The following is a 19848-nucleotide window of genomic DNA, read 5'->3' as shown; positions in this document are numbered from 1 at the left end:
GTCAACCCTTTTATTCAAGAGTATATCCCATAAGAAATTTCTATTTATCAAATTGAAAGGTGCCCTTAAATCAATAATTGCAGTGTAGAACTGCCCACCTTTTTGCTGCATTTTGTGAACACTAAAACAAAATGCCTACTTTGTTCTTTCACTAAGATGGAATTTTGCTGTGCCCAGTCCTCCAATTTCTGTAAGGGAAATGTTGCATAGACTTTTACAGCAATATCAGTTAGACTAATTGTAATATGAGATCCTTTCAGTCTCCTTTTTAAAACAGTGTAATGATTATACTGAGCTTCCAATCATTAGGAATGAACCCTGTATTGTTTATGCGAGTAAATAAACCAGACAGTAAAGCAAGATAATAATAATTGCATGCCATTAAGTTCACTGCTATGTATGACAGAAGTGGTTTACTATTCCCTTCTTCTTGGAAAATTCTAGGACTCCGCAGCTTGCCCAAGGCTACAAAGGCTGGCTCGTCTCCTTTAAGCTTTTCCTCTAAAGCTTAAGCTGCTTTAAATCCATTCCTGGTGTTTTATTATTATTTAATTATTGTATAACAGACTCTACTTATGACATATTAACAAGAAGTCATTTGGGAATATTATTAATATTTCCAACAGTTATTCCCCCAGATGATGTTCCACCAGCTTTCACATCTTCAATCAAACCAAATCTTCCCATATCAAGGCAAGTACAGGAATCTGAAAGCTGTAGCCTGCCTGCAAATAATTCCAAAATGTATGCTGTTTTTTTATATTTCCAGACTCCAATTCAAAATCCCTACAACTTTTAGCAACATAACAAACTTGTTTGGCTGCAACTCATTTTTTTAATATTCCTGCCTAACGTTGAGCATAGATGGTATAAACTCTGTAGCCCAAAGATTCATGAGCTTTTCTCATTTTTTCTCTATTTCAATCTCTTATTCTGTATCTTTTATCAAATCACAGCAGTGTTTTATTCCTTGAATCATTTGCTGTAACCCAGATGATAATAAAGGTTTAGTCTGAAAACAAATGACCTGATGATAATACACACAAGACAAAGTCAATATTTGCTTCAGAAGAACATACAGTGCTTTGCAGAACATATCTCGTATCTAAATTTAAAAAGAAATTAATATTCATCATATTCACTTGCTGCCATCTTAATCTCTTATCTTGCACTATATCCATACTTTGTGTCACATTTTAATGTGATACAAAGTGTGGATATTGTGCAAGAAAATAACAGAAAACAGATGGCTTTTATGTCTTGACATACGTACCACTGTAAATCAGTAACACTACCCACATTATGGATAGAATATATACAGAGATATACTGTATCTGGAGACACCAGCAACCAAGTATCTGCAGATAAAATGTAAACAGTCATGCCAGCAGTTTTCAACTGGCCTTGTTTGTTTCTTATCATTCATTTAAACCACTGGTTCTTAACATTGGGTTACTCAGGAGTTTTGGACTGCAACTCCCAGAAGCCTTCACCACCAGCTGTCCTGACTGGGTTTCTGGGAGTTGCAGTTCAAAAGCATCCGAGTAACAAAGGTTAAGAACCACTGATTTAAACTACCAGCAGTACATGTCTTAAAGATCATCCTAAAGGATCCAGAGCTCTGCAATTTTTGTGGAAGATTATCCACAAATTGACCATCATAATAATTAGGGTGTTTAGGAATCTTGTACTAAATCCCGTTATCAATTGTTCCAGAAGTAGTGAAACAACAAAGGAGTCATATTCAGAATTTTCAGTAGTGTATATGTATCAACCAAAAGAAAGACTGAGCTTCAGATGCTTGGCTCAACTGCAATACAGTTTGAAACGGTGTCAACATTGGTCATCTACTCCCCATCCTACATCTTCTTTAACTGAAATTCTGGAATGCCCTGCCACTCTGCCTTCTCTTGAATCACAAACAAGATAGAACAAACCAGATTTTATAATCTTACTGTAAATTCTTGTCTTTAGTTCCAAGCTGTTTTTCTTGTAGGGCAATCAAATCAAAGTCAGGTAGAACTGCAGGCAAATTCCTCCCATGAAAGAGGGATTTGACCAGCTATATTCCACAGGTGTTAACGGATCCTTGGCTATTACTGTCTGGGGATAAACTTATCTTTTAACCATACTCAGTCTGGTCTGGGAGTGACAGAAGCCAGCAACTGACCCCCTCCCCCACTTCCATGTCAAGTTTATTTCACCACGTCATCCAGTTCTAACTAATCTTCCCATTTGAGTAAGGATTGATCTATAAAAGCTCACATTGAAACAAGTATATTAGTCTTTAAGGTCCCACCACATTTTGTCCTTTGCTTTTCTTTCTCCCCACTTTAATTTTGTCAACATGCTGAAACAGAGTACTGCAGCTGCCTGTTTAAAACTGCATCAAAAGACCAGTGCTTCTGGGGAAAAATACATTTAAAATATTTTTAAAAGGTGTATTATACAAATAAGCTGTGTAACAAACCCCAGTGGTTTTGGAAAGTTAACAGATATTGGTTTTTATAGAATACTCACTAATCCCAATCAATCTTAATAATATTTACACTATCCTATATTAATACACAACTTGCAATATTTTCCAGGTTACTTGTACATGCTTTTACCAAAAGTTCCTGCATCTCTCCTACATCATAGTCCTTATTTGTTGTTCCCTTAATCCATCTTTTTTATCTGCTGCAAATTATACAGCAATTTAACAGACTCTCTAGACTAGAGCGTTTCCTCTGTGATTTTTTACTTTATTTTTCCTATGTTTTTAATTCTTCATCATTTCTCCCATTTTATGTCTCCCCTTTAAGTTCAATTTATTAACTTCTATGCTGAGAGATTTTCTTCCTTGTCATCACAGATTGAATAATGTTTTTACCTTGTCCTTTCATTTTCTTTTGAACTCGGCCAGTATTGTTAGCAATCTATTGATTTCTGACAGGAAGTTTTAAACACAATCTAGCTCTTTATAAACAGAAAGAAATCAATCTTCAATTAAGATATTGCTACTCTCCATTTTATCTCTTTCAGTAGACATAGATTTATATTTTGAAATTACAATATTACAAATATATGTTTAAACATAAGTATAACCCCTATGGATCATTTGGTTTCAATAGGTGGGGAAATCTTAAGAAGGGGCTGTGATTCAAGATTTCACATAGAAAGAGTGAGAGAGCTGGAGAGGCAGAACCCACTGTTCTTCTGGAAAATGGTAAGGCCATTTACCGCTTTAGTTTAGGTAGTAGAATTTCAATATGCTTGTGGAGGAGGTGCACTGGAAGGGTGAATTATTAATCTTATGCATTTACATTTGAATTTGTATTTTATTTCAGGGCTTTAAAGGCTATAAACCTGGAGCTATTTCCTTTATACTGTGGATCACAGACCTCAGTAATATATCTGGGATTTTGGCCATATTTAGCTTCAAAGATACATTTGCATTCTTCCTCGTTTCTTCAAGCAACTCCTGCTCTATTGCTAGTGAAAAGAAGTGGAAACTTGGTAGATAAGCAAAAGATAAGACTAACCAGCTGTACTTCTGTTTGCTTCTTTAAATAGTCTGCACACTTGCAGACAGTGAAGAATAAACAGAACACAACTAGCAAAGCAGCAGAGAAACAAGTGGCAGGCTAATTAATGCTGGTCAGAAAATCAGGTGGTCATCATGAGATCTGCTTCCTTCCTTCCTTTCACCCTCTGTCTTTTCCTGAAAGGAAGGGCCTTTGGTGTTCAAATTTCTTTTGAATTCATTGGTTTGTTTCAAATGCCTTTTTTGTGCTTAAAAGTAGGAAACAGCAGATTCCTCCAGCATATACAGAGTTCAAGGTCTTGATGTCAGTCCTCTCAGCTTGTTTAATGAACAACCTACAACCAGATAAGACAAATGTAGCCAAAAAAAGAGAGGAAGCAACCCTAAAAGGGAAAAAACTCAGGGTGGGGACAGGCATCAAAGTAAAAAGAGTTCAAAATAAATGAAAACAAAAAAGGTAAAACAAAAAATAGCAATAGGAAAGTGTATCTAGCTACATCCCTGTCTTGAGGCAATGTCCTCTCCTTGGACTGAAGAACCAAGAGTTTAATCTTTGTAATATTATGCTCTAAATGTGCATGGTTCTCAGAGAAAAAGAATTTGACACATGGTATGAAGCAGTATGTTGATATTTAAGTACCTAACCACAGAGATAATGGTGACTTCTTAATTGAAACAAAATAATTAGTAGCAAATCCTAACTCTTATCTGGAAATAAATTACATTGATTTCAGAGCACCTTGTTTATAAGTAAACATAGTTAGGTTTCTGCTCCAAGGTTGTAGACTCACCTGCAACCAAGTCCCATTGCATGCAATGGGGCTTACTTCTGAGTAGACATATGTAGAGCTGAAGTTCATTTCAGTGGGATTGACTTCTGAGCATAGAATGGCACTACAGATGTCTTAACCCAGTTCCTTCCTTTTGATAAAAATGTTCACCCTTCCTACACACACCTCACTCCACTTACCTATTTGATGGAAGGAAACTAAATAGATGTCATTTGTTCAGTATGAAGATGCAAGGATAGGGAAAGTTTCATTTGTTGGGTTTTCCCCCTTGATTATTTTCTCTCTGGCCCCCCCTCCCCGCAGCACATTGCAAAAGGGGAAACAGGCAATTTTGAGAGAATGAATTCAGAGGCCACACAAAAGTGTTCCTGGAGCCACATCCTTCTATTCTAGCAACAATTCCACATAGCACAGAAGGGGAAGCTGAACCAAATGACTTGAACACCAGAGGGGCAATATGGCAGAGGTATAAAAACCTTTGGTATTACCTTGATATTTTGGTGGCAAAACAAGAGTGTGGGAAGCTGGCAGAGCAAATTCCTTTCTCTCAAAAGCTTGCCTACTTTAAATTGTTGTTCTCTTGTGATCAAATTCAGTGTACACATTTGGTGTACAAACCATTGACAGCAGAACAAAAACAGTGTTAGCTAATGGTGAGCCATGAAGATGAACATTGTCATTATGTACTCTGTTTTATCGGAATGTCAAGTGACCACATTTACCAGGTTTGTGTCACAGCAAGAACAGGATGAGTTGTAAACCCCGTTCAACAAGTTGTTTAGAAATATTCATATCCACAACAGCTAAAGTAAATCTGACTTTTTATAAAATATGTATTGCTTTTTACTGACAATTCATCTTATATAAATATTTGGATCCTTTTATCAGGATATTGCGTTTTCCTACAGCTTGTTCTTAAGTATATTTGCTCAGAAGTAAGTTCTACTGAACATAATGGGACTTTTTTCCAAGTATGTTTGACAAACTGCATGTATTGTAGCCAACAATTGAAGTTCTTCTAGCAGCACTTTTTAAAGGAGATGTGACGGAGCTGACATCTGGTTATTTTCTTCCTCTCAAATATGTTTGTTGGTGCTGGCAACTAGCTGTTTTGGGTGGAGACAACCTGAGAGCAAGGATAGGCTGACCACCCAAGCAAGATTTACATTGTTTAGATTCATGGAAGTATCATTCTGCCTATATGTACTTGGGTTGAGATAAATGTAACATCAATGTGAATATGTATGATTGCTTTATTAAATACAAGAAAGGTTATGATAAAGTGCAACGTGGCAACCTGATGGAATTGTTGATAAACAATTGGCAATGTGTACTGGCAAAAAAACACTGCAGCACTGAGATTTATAGATCAAGATACCCAGAATACAGAGATATGAAGAAGTAAATGACAAGAATGTGTACTCTTGCTACTGCTTTTCAATTTATACTGTGATTATGCCTTTAGAAAAGCACATGCTGAATTAAATTGTGATATTATTGTCGATGAGAATGTGATCAAAAACATCCAGTATGCACACAGTATAATATTACTAGCTGACTGATTAGATGGTCTGGAAAGGGTAGTCAATTAAGTAAGCACTGAACATTGTTTAAATATGAATGCTAAGAAAACCAAGTTAATGATAATCACTAAAAAGGAGGAGCCTCGTGGCACAGTGGTTAAACTGTATTCTAGTGAAGACTCTGCTCACAACCTGAGTTTAATCCTGACTGTCTCAGATAGCTGGCTTGAGGTTGACTCAATCTTCCATCCTTCTGAAGTCAGTAAATTGAGTACCCAGCTCACTGGGGTGGGGCCAATGTGTAACCTACATAATTAAATTGTAAACTGCCCGGAGAGTCCTTTAAGCACTATAGGTAAAGGTAAAGGTTCCCCTTGACATTTAATCCAGTCGTGTCTGACTCTAGGGCGCGGTGCTCATCCCCATTTCCAAAGCCATAGAGCCAGTGTTTGTCCGAAGACAGTTTCCGTGGTCACGTGGCCAGCACAAATAGACACAGAATGCTGTTACCTTCCCACCAAGGTGGTACCTATTTATCTACTTGCATTTGCATGCTTTCGAACTGCTAGGTTGGCAGAAGCTGGGACAAGTGACAGGAGCTCACTCCATTGCATGGATTCGATCTTAGGACTGCTGGTTTTCTGACCTTGCAGCACAGAGGCTTCTGCGGTTTAACCCACAGAGCCACCACACCCCTTCCAACATCCTTAAGCACTATAGGGTGGTGTATAAGCGTCACACTTTGCTTTGCTTTTAAAGAGCAGCCCAAGAAATTCAGTTAAAGATCCAAATTGAAAGTATGGAGCATGTTGGCAAATGAGGAAAAAGTAGAAGTACAGCCATGCAGTAAAAGAACAGCAATGGCCTAGGGCAATTTTGCTGAAACGAAGACTATAATATATAACAAAAAGGTACATTGAGTGTGTGCATTGTATAGCGCTATGTGTTTATGATTCCACTGTATGTCATTAAAGCATGGGTTTTAATACAGGCTACTTTAAAGAAGAAGAATTCTGAATATGGATTATTGTTGGGTGCTAAGAATTTTATGGGTTGAGATAATGATCAACAAATGAATACTAAGATGAATAAAAAAGGACCAAAAATCATAACTTAATAACATGCAGAAAGCTAGAATCACACAATCACATATCTCATGTAATGAGAAACGAGTACAGATTGTTAGAGCTGACCAACCAAAGTAAAATAAATAGGAAAACAAATGCAAGAAAGAAAACAACTTATCTGCTTATGAATCTGGGGGACTGGTTTGGAAATAGCACAATATTATTGTTTAGAGCTACTACATACTACATCCAGAGTCACCATAACCATAATAACATCCTGCCTCTTGTTGGAGAGAAACAACAGTCATAAAGGCATGTTAAAGGAACATTGTTCTGATTGATTCCAGCAAATCTCACAAGCTCTAGACAACAGGTACACAGATTCAAGGAAATAAGATTCCATCAATATCTTCAGGCATACAGTATTTTTTACATATGTTATTAAAGTTTGCTGCCTGGGTTTGATCTTTGTTAGACCTTCAGCTCCTGCTCTGAGAGGGTCTTATGCAGGCTGCAATCCCTTCCCCCCACGTGGAGAATCTGGCAACATCACAGGAGTCATAAAGGGCTGGTGTAATTATAGCTGGAAACTCCACTAGATGGTGGGCATTGATTTGGCAATGGGGCATGTCTTTTACCTATTGTGCCCCAGTGGATGATGTTTTAGTAGAGATGGATCTTCTGTGTGTTCTCTACAGGACCCAGAAAAAGGGCTGCAGTTTGAGTGAGAGAGTCACAGGGAGCTGAGCTTAGACTATTATACCAACAGCATTAGGGCTGCTGGCTGCCTCGCTGGAGATCTTATGTGGGGTGCAGTTTATGAAAGAAAGCAAAGAGGAAAATTAAGGCAGGTTCAACTTACGGTGAACCTATGCATGAGTGATCTCACAGAATCATAGAAAAGTGAAGTTGGAAGGGGCCTATAAGGCCATCAAGTCCAACCCCCTGCTGAATGCAGGAATATTTATTTATTTATTGAATTTATATCCGACACCATCCGGCAACCTGGCCACTCTGGACAGCTAACAACAATATCAGCAACCGTATTAAAACACAATAAAAAATAAATTAATACATAACCAAATAGGGTAAATTAAAACAGATGGTAATGAAGGTGGTAAAAAGGGGTGATGGAGAGGATGGCAAAAAGGATGATAAAAGAGGCCAAGATCTTAATGCTCCAGGAAAGCATTTTGGTGGAAGAGACAGGTGGAAGAGACAGGTCTTCAATGCTCTTTTGAACCCATTCAGCAAGGGTGCTAGGCGGATCTCAATAGGCAGGTTGTTCCATAGGTGGGGAGCGACCACTGAGAAGGCCGGTAGCCAATGAAAGGCAGCCAAAGTGGGGGAGATGTGCTGGAATTTCTTCATCCCAGTTATTAATCTGGCCACTGAATTCTGAACCAGTTGAAGTCTCCGCATCAGTCTAAAGGGTAGCCCAACATAGAGAGCACTGCAGTAGTCTATTCTTGAGATTATGAGGGCATGAATCAGTTTCGTTAGTGCCCCCATGTCTAGGTAGGGATGCAGCTGGGCAATCCTCCAAAGATGGAAATGGGCTGCCCGGACCACAGATGCCCCCTGGGTTTCCATGGTGAGATCAGGGTCCAGGCAGATGCCCAAGCTGCGAGCCTCACTCTTCATGGGAAGAGTCACTCCCCCAAAGGAGAGAAAGTTTCCCAACCCACTGACACCGGGGTCACCCATGCGCAAGATTTCCATCTTGTCCGGATTCAACCTCAGTCCATTTGCCCTCATCCACTCCAGAACGGTCCCCAAGCAGCGTTCAAGGGTCAGAACAGCATCCACTGGAGTAGGGAAAAAAAGGAGAGGTAGAGCTGGGTGTCATCACCGTACTGATGACACTGGGCCCCACAACTCCGGACGACCTCACACAGCGGCCTCATAAAGATATTAAATAGTATTGGAAAGATGATTGACCCCTGCAGAACCCCACGATTGAAGATCCATGGGGTGGAAGTCATCTCGCCAAGCTGAACTCTCTGGGGATGGTCCTCCAAGAAGGAATGGAGCCACGCCAAAGCGAGACCACCAATTCCCAACTCAGACAGCTGCCTCAGGAGGATACTGTGATCAATGATAACAAAGGCTGCTGAGATATCGAGGAGGACCAACAAAGACATATTGCCCCTGTTGGCCTCCCTCAGGAGGTCATCCTGCAGGGCGACCAATGCTGCTTCCGTACCATGCTGCAGCCTGAAGCCCAACTGGGCCTGGAGCTGATCAGCCACCACCCTCTCAACCACTTTACTCAAGAAAGAAACATTGGTGACAGGCCTATAATTCCCAATTTCGTCTGCCGCCAAATTAGGTTTCTTTCTAATGGGCCTAATGAGTGCCTCCTTGAGGGCAGGAGGAATACCATCAAAGCATATCTGCTAGGTGATTGCCTAAGTTTTTCTTGAATGCCTCCAGTGTTGGAGCACTCACCAACTCCTGAGGTAACTGGTTCCACTGTTTTCCCTAATATTCAACTGAAATCTGGCTTCCTTTAACTTGAGCCCATTGCTGCATGTCCTGCACTCTGGGATGATCGAGAACAGATCTTGCCCCTCCTCTATATGACAGCCTTTCAAATACAGTATTTGAAAAGTGCTATCATATCACCTCTCAGTCTTCATTTCCCAAGGCTAAGCATGTCCAATTCTTTTAGCCTTTCCTCATAAGGCTTGGTTTCCAGCCCCCTGATCATCCTTGTCACCCTCCTCTGAACTTGCTCCAATTTGTCAGCATCCTTCTTGAAGTGTGGTGTCCAGAACTGGACACAATACTCAAGGTGAGGTGTAACCAGTGCTAAATAGAGGGAGACTAGCACCTTGCGGGACTTGGAAACTATACTTCTATTAATGCAGCCTAAAACAGCATTTGCCTTTTTTGTAGCCACAGAACACGGTTGGCTCATACTTAGCTTGTGATCTATGACAATTCCAAGATCCTTCTCGCTCATAGTTTTGCTGAGCCAGGTATGCTCCGTCTTGTAACTGTGCAATTAGTTTCTTTTTCCAAGGTGCAGGACTTTTCACATATCTCTGTTGAATTCCTTCTGTTGCTTTCGGCCCAGTGCTCCATCCTATCAAGATCATTTTGAATTTTGTTTCTGTCTTCTAGAGTATTAGCTATTCGGCCCAATTTGGTATCATCTGCAAATCTGACAAGCATTCCCTGCACTCCCTAATACAAGACATTAGTAAAAATATTGAAGAGCACTGGGCCCAGGACTGATCCTTGAGATACCTTACTAGTTACCTCCTCCCAGTTAGAGAGGGACCCATTAATTATCACCCTCTGAGTACGATTTTGTAGCCAATTTTGTATCCACCTGAAACTTCATCCTCCATCCAGCCCACACCTAGTTACCTTCCTAATCAGGATATCATGGGGCACTTTGTCAAAAGCTTTGCTGAAGGCAATATATACTATGTCTACAGCATTCCCTCTACCAGGGAGGTGACCTGATCAAAAAATGAGATCAAATTAGTTTGGCAGGATTTTTTCTTGACAAATCCGTTCTGGCTTCTAGTTATTACTGCATTGTTTTCTAGGTGCTTGCACAATGACTGCTTTATGATCTGTTTCAGAATTTTCCCTGTGATTGATGTCAGTCTGACTGGCCTGTAGTTCCCAGGTTCCTCCCTTTTTGAAGACAGGGAAAATATTAGCCCTCCTCCAATCCTCTGGCACCTCAACGGTTCCTCATGATTTCAAGAAAATAATGGATAGCAGTTCTGATAGTTCTTCAGCCAGTTCCTTCAGTACTCTTGGATGCAGTTCATCTGGCCCTGGAGATTTGAACTCATTCAAGGTGGTAAGATATTCCTTGACTATTTGTTTATCAGTCTCCAGCTGCAGTCCTTTCCCCTCCCCCCTTGCACTTACAATTTGTTTGGAAGTTCATAGTCTGTCTTATGGGAAATAACTGAACTAAAATAGGAATTGAGCACCTCTGCCTTTTCTTCTTCCTCTATTATCATTTTTCCATCTCCATTGCGGAGCTGTACCACTATGTCTTTTGTTCATCTTTTGCTACTCACATACCTGAAGAATACTTTTTTATTGCTTTTATTGTCTCTAGCTACCTCAGCTCATTCTCAGCTTTTGCCTTCCTACTGCCATCCCTGCATTTCCTTGCTACATGTCTGTACTCATCCTTGGTGACCTGCCTTCTTTCCACTTCCTGTACATCTCTTTTTTGGTTTTTAGGTCCTCCCTGAGCTTTTTGTGAATCCTTTTTTGCTGCTGCCTACCTTTATTTCTTGTTGGAATTGTTTATAGATGTGCCTTTAGAATTTCTCTCTTTTTAGAAGCTCTCCCCCTTCTTGGGCTCCTTTTCTTGTTAGGATCTCCTGCCATGGGACCTTACCTATCCTTGTTCTGAGATTATTAAATTGGCTTTTTAAAAATCCAGCAGAAGTGTGCGGCTACACTCTGCTTTCGTTTCCTTTGAAATCAAGAATTCTAGAAGGACATGGTCACTCTTGCCTAGAGATCCCCTTACTGCCACTTCCCCCCCCCAAGTCATCTCTGTTGGTCAGAATCAAGTCAAGGATCTCAAAATTGTCCTGTCTTCAACAACTCTTGTAACCTCAAGCTTGTGGCTTCGTTTAGGGGAGTCAATCCATCTCATATTTGGTCTTCCTATTTTCATGCTGCCTTCAGCTTTTCCAGTAATATTGTCATCTCCAGAGAATCTTGCACAAAGCAGGACAACATTTAATTATTTTTGATTAAAGAGATAGTGCAAGCTTGATTTGCTCTTGTCCACTTTTCTGGCTGTCCAGGTATCCACAAAACTTCCCTCCAGCACAATTTTTCAAACAAATCAATTTTTTCCTGTCAGCTTTCTTAACCATCCAGTTTTCACACCCATACATGGTGAACAGTAGGGGGAGGATTTCTATGACATTTCACATTTTCTCTGCAACCTACATTTGAACCCATAAGCAAGTTCAAACATGGTTATGAGTAATCTGGCCTTTTCCACCAGATTATTAATAAGCATGTTCAAACCACCCATAAGCTCAAACATAGGTTGCAAAAAAAATATGACATGTCATAGAATTTTTCCCTCTAGTGATCAGGAATACAATACAGTGGTGCCTCGCTTAGCGATGTTAATCGGTGCAGCAAAAATCACCACTAATCGAAAACATCACTAAGCGATTTTTTAAAGCCCATAGGAATGCATTGAAACCCCTTCAATGTGTTCCTATGGGCAAAAAACTCACCTTTAAGCGAAAATCCTCCATACGGCAGCCATTTTCGCTGCCCAGTATGCGAGGAATCTGTCCCAAAACACAGCGAAACAGCTTACCAATCATCGCAAAATGATTTTTTCCTATTTAAAACATCGCAATGCAATTGCTTTTTCGATTGCAAATTCTTCGTCGCTAAGTGGGTTCGTTGTTAAACCCGGCGCTCGTTAAATGAGGCACCACTGTACTATGGATGATCCTGGTCTTGGTTTCCAGTGACACATCTTTACATTTGAGTATCTTTTCTAGTTTCTTCATTCCTGCCCTTCTGAGTCTCAGTCTTCTTCTGATTTGTTTGCTTCACTCACCATTTGAGGAGTGAAGCCAACCTGGAAATAAGGTGGAATTTCCTGATGGTGAGAATCATCAAGCAGTGGAACAGCTTCCCTCCCAATGTTGTGGGTGCCCCATTGCTGGAGGTTTTCAAGAAAAGATTGGATAGCCATCTGTCTGGGATGGTATGAGGTCCAGGACAGTATGCCTCCTGCCTTGGTCAGGGGGTTGGACTAGAAGACCTCCAAGGTCCCTTCTAACCCTACAACGAGTCTATGATAAGTCATTGCTGCTTTCTGCCAATGTCATATATTTATCTTGCATTATTGATGTTTCTTCCAGCAATTTTCACACCTCCTTTGACTTTCTATATGATATGTGTTGTGTACATGTTGAACAAATAAAGAGAAAAAATACATCCTAGTCTGACACCTTTGCTTATAGTAAACTGTTGTGTTTCTCCATATTCTGTTCTAACTGTAGCTGCTTGTCTACAATACAGGTTATGCATCAGCACAATCAAGTGCTGAGGCACACACATTTCTTTCAGAACAACCCTTAGTTTCCATGATCCACACAGTTAAAGGCTTTGCTGTATTCTATAAAGCATAGGCTGATCTTCTGAAATTCTTTGGTATGCTCCATTTACCAGCAGACATTTGCAAATGGGAACCCAACAAACATTCTAACCTTAGTACTGCCCAAGCCCATATACGTAAACCTGTCTTTCCATATGACTTCAGCAATGCAAAATATTAGAAAATCTGGCTGCTTTGCCCTTATCTAAGGCCAAGCTGTATGTGACACAAACAGAAATCCAACAGTTTTCTTTTAAAAAAATTAATATTAGCCACAAGGAGGAACAAGGCCAGTTTTGTTGTGCTGAAGTGGAACTAACTCTGTGATGTAACTTGTATTTTAGCATTGTCTTCAAGAAATTGTCCATACTCCAGACCTTCTATTTTCCTCAGAGGGCCAAATATATAGGTACCCTATACTTTACATACTCTAGGAATAGACCACAAACTGGTTTCCCACTAGCACTGCAGGATTATGGGTCTATATGAATACCTTTCTGTTGATAGGATTTTTAAAAACTGCTTGGTAATTAGGACATTAGTACTAAGATTAATTAGTGACTGAATAAAATAAGTGGCATATAACTCAACCTAGACAACATCTTAAAAAGCAGAGACATCACCTTGCCAACAAAAGTCTGCATAGTCAAAGCTATGGTTTTCCCAGTAGTGATGTATGGAAGTGAGAGCTGGACCATAAAGAAGGCTGACCGCCGAAGAATTGATGCTTTGAATTTTGGTGCTGGAGGAGACTCTTGAGAATTCCCTGGAGTACTACAAGGATATCAACCCTATCCATTCTGAAGGAAATCAGCCCTGAGTGCTCACTGGAAGGACAGATCCTGAAGCTGAGGCTCCAATACTTTGGCCATCTCATGAGAAGAGAAGACTCTCAGGGAAAAACCCTGATGTTGGGAAAGAGTGAAGGCAAGAGAAGAAGGGGACAACAGAGGATGAGATGGTTGGACAGTGTCATCGAAGCTACCAATATGAATTTGACCCAACTCCGGGAGGTAATGGAAGACAGGAGGGCCTGGCGTGCCCTGGTCCATGGGGTCACGAAGACTCGGACACAACTTAACAACTAAACAACAACAACTTCAACAGTATTTTGTAAGAATACTTTAAAAATGAAGTGAAATGGCTAGTTGCAGCTAGAGTGGAGCTATTGAATAATTATATATTAAGTCAACACTTGGGTAAATTCCCGTGATTCAACAGCATTAGTTTATTTGGGACTAAACACTGAATTCAGCTCAGTATGTTTAAATCACATTTCCCCAACTGGAAAGAAAGTCTTTTTTCTACCGCTTCACAAAAGGGTGGAGCAAGAATTTTTCAAGTACACACATATTGCGGGCAAAAAATATGTGCCTCTCCCACCACAGAATTGTGTACACACTCTTTGTCTTGAAAAATGTGAGCCATTCAGAACCAAACACTTCCTTGTTGGAAACCTCTTTTCAAGGGACTGCAAAGTTTCTTAGCACAATTTGTACATGCTGGTGTGAGTCATTCTCATGTTTTGCTATCATCCTATTTCTCCTTCTGAGAAAGGCATTGCTAAGTACTGAAACAGAATGAAGATTAGAAAAGCTTAGAGGTTTCAGATTGTCAAATGCTTCATGGGACCACTTGCAATCTCTTGATGCATCAGCTAGGAAGGAGTTCATCTTGTAGTGACTACTAGAAATGGATGATTTGTCAGATTTGTTTTCAGAGACGTCCTGTGTTCACATCTATTAGTTACTAATTATGCGGATTTTTTTTATTGACAAAAAAGATGCTCATATTTCTGTGTGTGCATTTTGCAAATGGATACTGAGTGTAATGAATGCACCAACTAAAATTTCATTTAGAGCATTTTAGAAATGAATGCAGTGTACCTTCTGCACATCTTCCAGATGTGCCCATGTTGATGACTTCACTTTTTTTTTCTTTTAGAGAATGTATCTTAAACTCAGAGACACAGATTTCCAACCACAAACTGAACACTTCTTTGTTCAATTTGGGAGACTCTTGTCTATATCTGGGGTAAAAAAAAAAACACTTGGGGGAGTGATTTTGTCATGCATCCCTCTTGCCTGGCTAGTTGAGGAACCTACTGTTGCCTTATCCTTAGGTACAGGCTCACTTTCATAATTCCCAGTGAGTTGCAGGGAGAAAGAAGGTAGGACTTTACCTATGGAAACAATTGGTTCCTGGTCTAGATGCAGATCTCAAGGATTCCAGGATTAAGAAAGTACATACATAAATAAATATAAATCCTTCAAAAATCCTCTGGTTTATGAATGTGGGATATTGTGCTTCTATATTTACAACCCAAACACCAGGAAATGGGCCAATATTGCTGCACAACAATTGTGTCCACATTGACAGAAGGAAAAAGGACACAAAGCTTTACATAGTGAAGGGCAGCCTGAGTGCTGACAACACCAATGGCAGCAGTCAAGATGGTCTACGGCAGCCATTCTCAACTTTTGGCCACAGCCAAAAACATAATATGAAAGAAATATAGACTGAATCAATATTGTCTAAGTTACATAACAGACATTATAAGGTGGTCTATGAAGAATTGTTTGCAGTCTGTGACCTTCTTCAAATGTCCCAGGTCCCCTGGGGGGGGATATACTCCCTGTTGAGAATGGCTGGGCTACAGGATACCCTCTTGTCTTCACTACCATTCACAGAATGACAACAAGCAAGGGGAAATCCCAGAAGTTGAGTCTTTTTTTTTAATCAGTTAACCATTTCTCACCCCAAAATAAATCATTTGCTACAGCTATTTTTCTACAAATCTAATCTGATTAGAGAAATGAGGGAGGCCTTTCTGCTCTCTTTCTTCTTGCTTCCTAATTGGCATACTAAATCTTGGGCATGTGAACGAGGAGGAAAAAGGGATGAGGAAACTAAATGGGGTGCCCATTTTCAGCCTTTGCAAATTAATCATTGACTGGCTGGCAGTTTACAATGCACCATGTGCCTGGGTATAGAAAGTGTCTTTTTTCCCCCTTTAAAAATAAACAAAAGCCAGCTTATGCACAAGAACACATGGGTTGATCTATGATCAACAGTGCCATGCTCTTTAACAATTGGAAAAGGGCAAAAGGGGAGAACTGAGAGAGTCTTTATTTATCATATGAATTCAGTGTTGCATTACCTGTCAATTTCTTTTAAAGGGAAGAGAGGACAGATGAAAGGAAGGGGTGGTTAATAGGGTGGTTGTAAATTGTACTGATTGGAAAGTGTTGTGTGGAGTCTTGCAACAGGGATAATAATTATTTCCGTGTGAATCACTACAGTGCTTTCAGAGTAGAAACGAGTATGAAAAAGCACCTTCAAATGAACCAGAATAAAAATGGGATAACTTCCCTGTGTAATCATACACTCAACTGGAGTCAAAGATTTTTTTTTTCATTTTCTCTTCTTTTTTTTTTCTGAGGAAAGAGGTTGAATTTTAAGAAGGAGAATGGATAGGGGGTGAAAAAGAAACCTCAAGTCCCTGCATGCACACACTATGTTGCTAGTCCAGGATCCTGTGTACCTCCTGCACAGAAACATCAAAGCAACTCATGCATTCTGAGTTCCACTTTTTAAAATATACCAACATTTAAGTGGTATTTCCTGGCCACATCTGGCATCCTGCTCTTCCTACTAGACTGCACACTTACTACAGTACTGCTGCTACTGCTTTTTCCTCTGTTATCATAGAATCATAGAAAAGTGAAGTTGGAAGAGGTCTACAAGTCCAACCCCCTGCTCAACGCAGGAATACAATCAAAGCATATCTGCCAGGTGATTATCCAAGTTTTTCTTGAATGCCTCCAGTGTTGGAGCACTCACCAACTCCTGAGGCAATTAGCTCTTCCGCCCAATTTGGTATCATCTGCAAATTTGACAAGCATTCCCTGCACTGCCTCATCCAATTCATTAATAAAAAATATTGCAGAGCACTGGGCCCAGGACTGAGCCTTGGGGTACCCCACTTGTTACCTCCTCTCCGTTAGAGAAGAACTCTTGCTCCCATATGCACTTGTTCACTGCTGTTCAGAGACAGGGACGATAAGAAGGTGGGAGCCCTTAGTGGAGTGGAGGAAAAGCAGGCTCCTGACCATTGTCCCTGTCAATCGAGCAGGAGGAAGAGCAAGTTTGCTACAGGACCAGTTGCCCTTTTAAACTTCTCAGCTGTGTCTCTGTTGTCTCTCACACCCACACTCATTTCCCCTACTACTCCAGGGAAAAAGAAGAAACAACTAGTCAAGTGCCCAGGTTTGCAGAATCTTGTTGTCCCAGCCAGTCCTTCTTCTTTTCTCCCGCTATTCATGAATAATAGGCAGGCTCTCATTCTTGTCCCATTAAAGCAGTAGCAAATTATAGCCATGGCTGTTACAGGGTGGGGGAGGGCCGCACTGTTATTCCAGCTTCTTCCTTTGGAAAGCAACTTGCTACCGCAGCTGAAAGTTAGTTCCACTGTATTTCTGTATAAGCAGACCTTATATCGTACTGCACTCGTTGCACAGAACACAGGAGTTCATCTGCTGTGCTCTTCTCATGGCAGTGCTCTGAGCAGAAGAACATTTAGGAGCCAGTAAAACTGTTTTTATTAAGAACTGTGAAAAGTGGAGTGAAATTTTGCTCTAACAACCCTGATTCTAGCTTCACTTCTGAACTGCTAACAAATCGAAAGTACTTAACATCCTGACTTGCGCTTACACAATTCAGACTCTCTACGTCATCTCTCTCTGTTGATTGTTATGGATTCGGCTCCTTGACCAAGCACCGTCCATCTCACCTGGGGGCAGTGAGGTTACTTGTTTTGAAACAGGTGCTAAGCACGACTTTCCTTGCAGGATCACATTTGCGGCCTGGGTCCGTCCTTGTTGGATTTGCAACAAGATAGTTGACAGATGAATGTATGGAAAGCAACCACTTTGTCTTTTATCAACTTGCCACATGCTCCAACAGTTTCTGCTTTGTCTTTTTGACAGAGATCTGTTATGTAGCTAGCTTTAGAAGTGTTCTGTCATGATATGTTTATGTGAACTATCTTGCCCTAGGTCCCTTCTCCTCCATTTCTCACTTCCATTCTTTCCTGCCCAAATACTAAACATTGTTAAATACATTGTTAAACAAGCAGAGCCATTAAACATTCCACTGAAGGGACTAAAATTTTAGTCAGGAGAACTGTCAAAGTCAATTAGCTACCCCTCCCTGATTTAGAAGCCTGTGGAGTTTACTGGGAAAGACAATGGCTTCGTGGAAACTAACCATTTTATTATGGCACAGGCTTCTGTGAACTGCACCCCATTCCATCAGATGTAAGAAGCATTATGATGCAGACATGCATAGTATATGCATATTTGGTGAAAAAAGAAAACAGTGAAGTCAGAAAGTACAGTAAGTGGCAATTAAGTGAATAATTCACAAAATATTATTGTTTTCCCCCTCTGTACTTCCTGTAGTACCTCTGATCTCACTGTTTACAATTCCACCCTGTCTGATTATATTGCTATGTTTATACTGCTATATATTTTACCTTGGTTTCAGAGAATGAATTTTATTGTCAGCGTGGATTGTCTCAAGCATATCTGGGCACTCTTTTTGACCACAGATATTTTATAGAAGAGGACATGGTATATGTTTCTTCCTCCTCTCTTCTTCCCTGCCCCCCCATCTTTTCTGGAGACAAGGTCATTCCCATGCATGCTTGTGAAGGAACTGGCAGTTTGGGGTGGATTGCGAAACCAATAAAGTCAGAAGGCACAGTGTAAACCAACAGCAGCTGTGTTTGGTGGGCAGACACCAGTGGTTGGCAGAATTAGCGCAAAAAAGTGGCTTTGTGCATGTATTTACGCCCACTCTCACCCACATACTCACCACTCAACAGAGTAATTCTCCCTCACACACAGGAACACATACAGAGGCAGGCTGTCAGGCAGGCAAGCATTTGTATTTACACGCAGGGGTCCTCTTGTCTCTGGTAAGGAGGCAGGCATGAGGGAGATAGATTAAAGCAGTTGAAGGCGAGGCCATGCTCCCCCTAGCCACTACTGGTGTGAACTCTGTTAGTTTTTCTGCAGGGCTTGTTTCTCTCCCTAAAAATTTGATATGATACCAGCAGGAAGTCTTTTAGTGTCTGAAGCTGTAAACTTTGCTCATGCTGTATATGCATTTAAAAAATACAGATTTTACAAAGTCTCCGCAAATCTCATTCCACAAAAAGCAAAATCCTGAACAGGACCAGCCCAGCCATTGGCCCGGGTGAGGCACTTTCCACAGAAGGCAGAATCACAACAGAATTCACAATCACCTAAGGTGGCTGCTCTTGTTCTCATTATAGTAGCCACCAGCTGAACTTTCTATGGTTCTCTCCAGCTGCTTGGGAGGTTTCTGATCCTATTGCTGAAGGTTCTTTCTATCTACCAAACTTCTGGGGTGGGGGGAAGAGATGTGACCTGGATTTTCTTACCCAAACCCCCAAAACATAAAACTTAATAAGACTGTTGTGAAAATTCTAAAAACACAAGTGGTAACTATGTGTGGTGTTAAGAGATAGGAAAGATGACAGGCTGTTCATGGTTCCTGTTGCTCTTTTGGAAAATCAGGCATTGTAATTTGTGCCTAGGATGAGCTGGCCCAGGAGAATGACCACTGGCAATTGGAAGGCAGCAAACACCAGTGCCTTATATTTGAGAAAGGCAGCTTCAACACTGGACTGAGCCCACTCCTTGGTACTAACTTAATAAGGAGAACGAATTCAGCTGAGTGAGGAGAGGGAGAAGAAAATTACTTCCTTCTTTGTGAAAGCTCAGAGGAA

This window comes from Pogona vitticeps, chromosome 3 (genome assembly GCF_051106095.1).
Source record: "Pogona vitticeps strain Pit_001003342236 chromosome 3, PviZW2.1, whole genome shotgun sequence".
Lineage (NCBI taxonomy): Eukaryota > Metazoa > Chordata > Lepidosauria > Squamata > Agamidae > Pogona > Pogona vitticeps.
The sequence above is the reverse complement of the archived record's forward strand: the minus strand, read 5'-3'. Positions refer to the sequence as shown.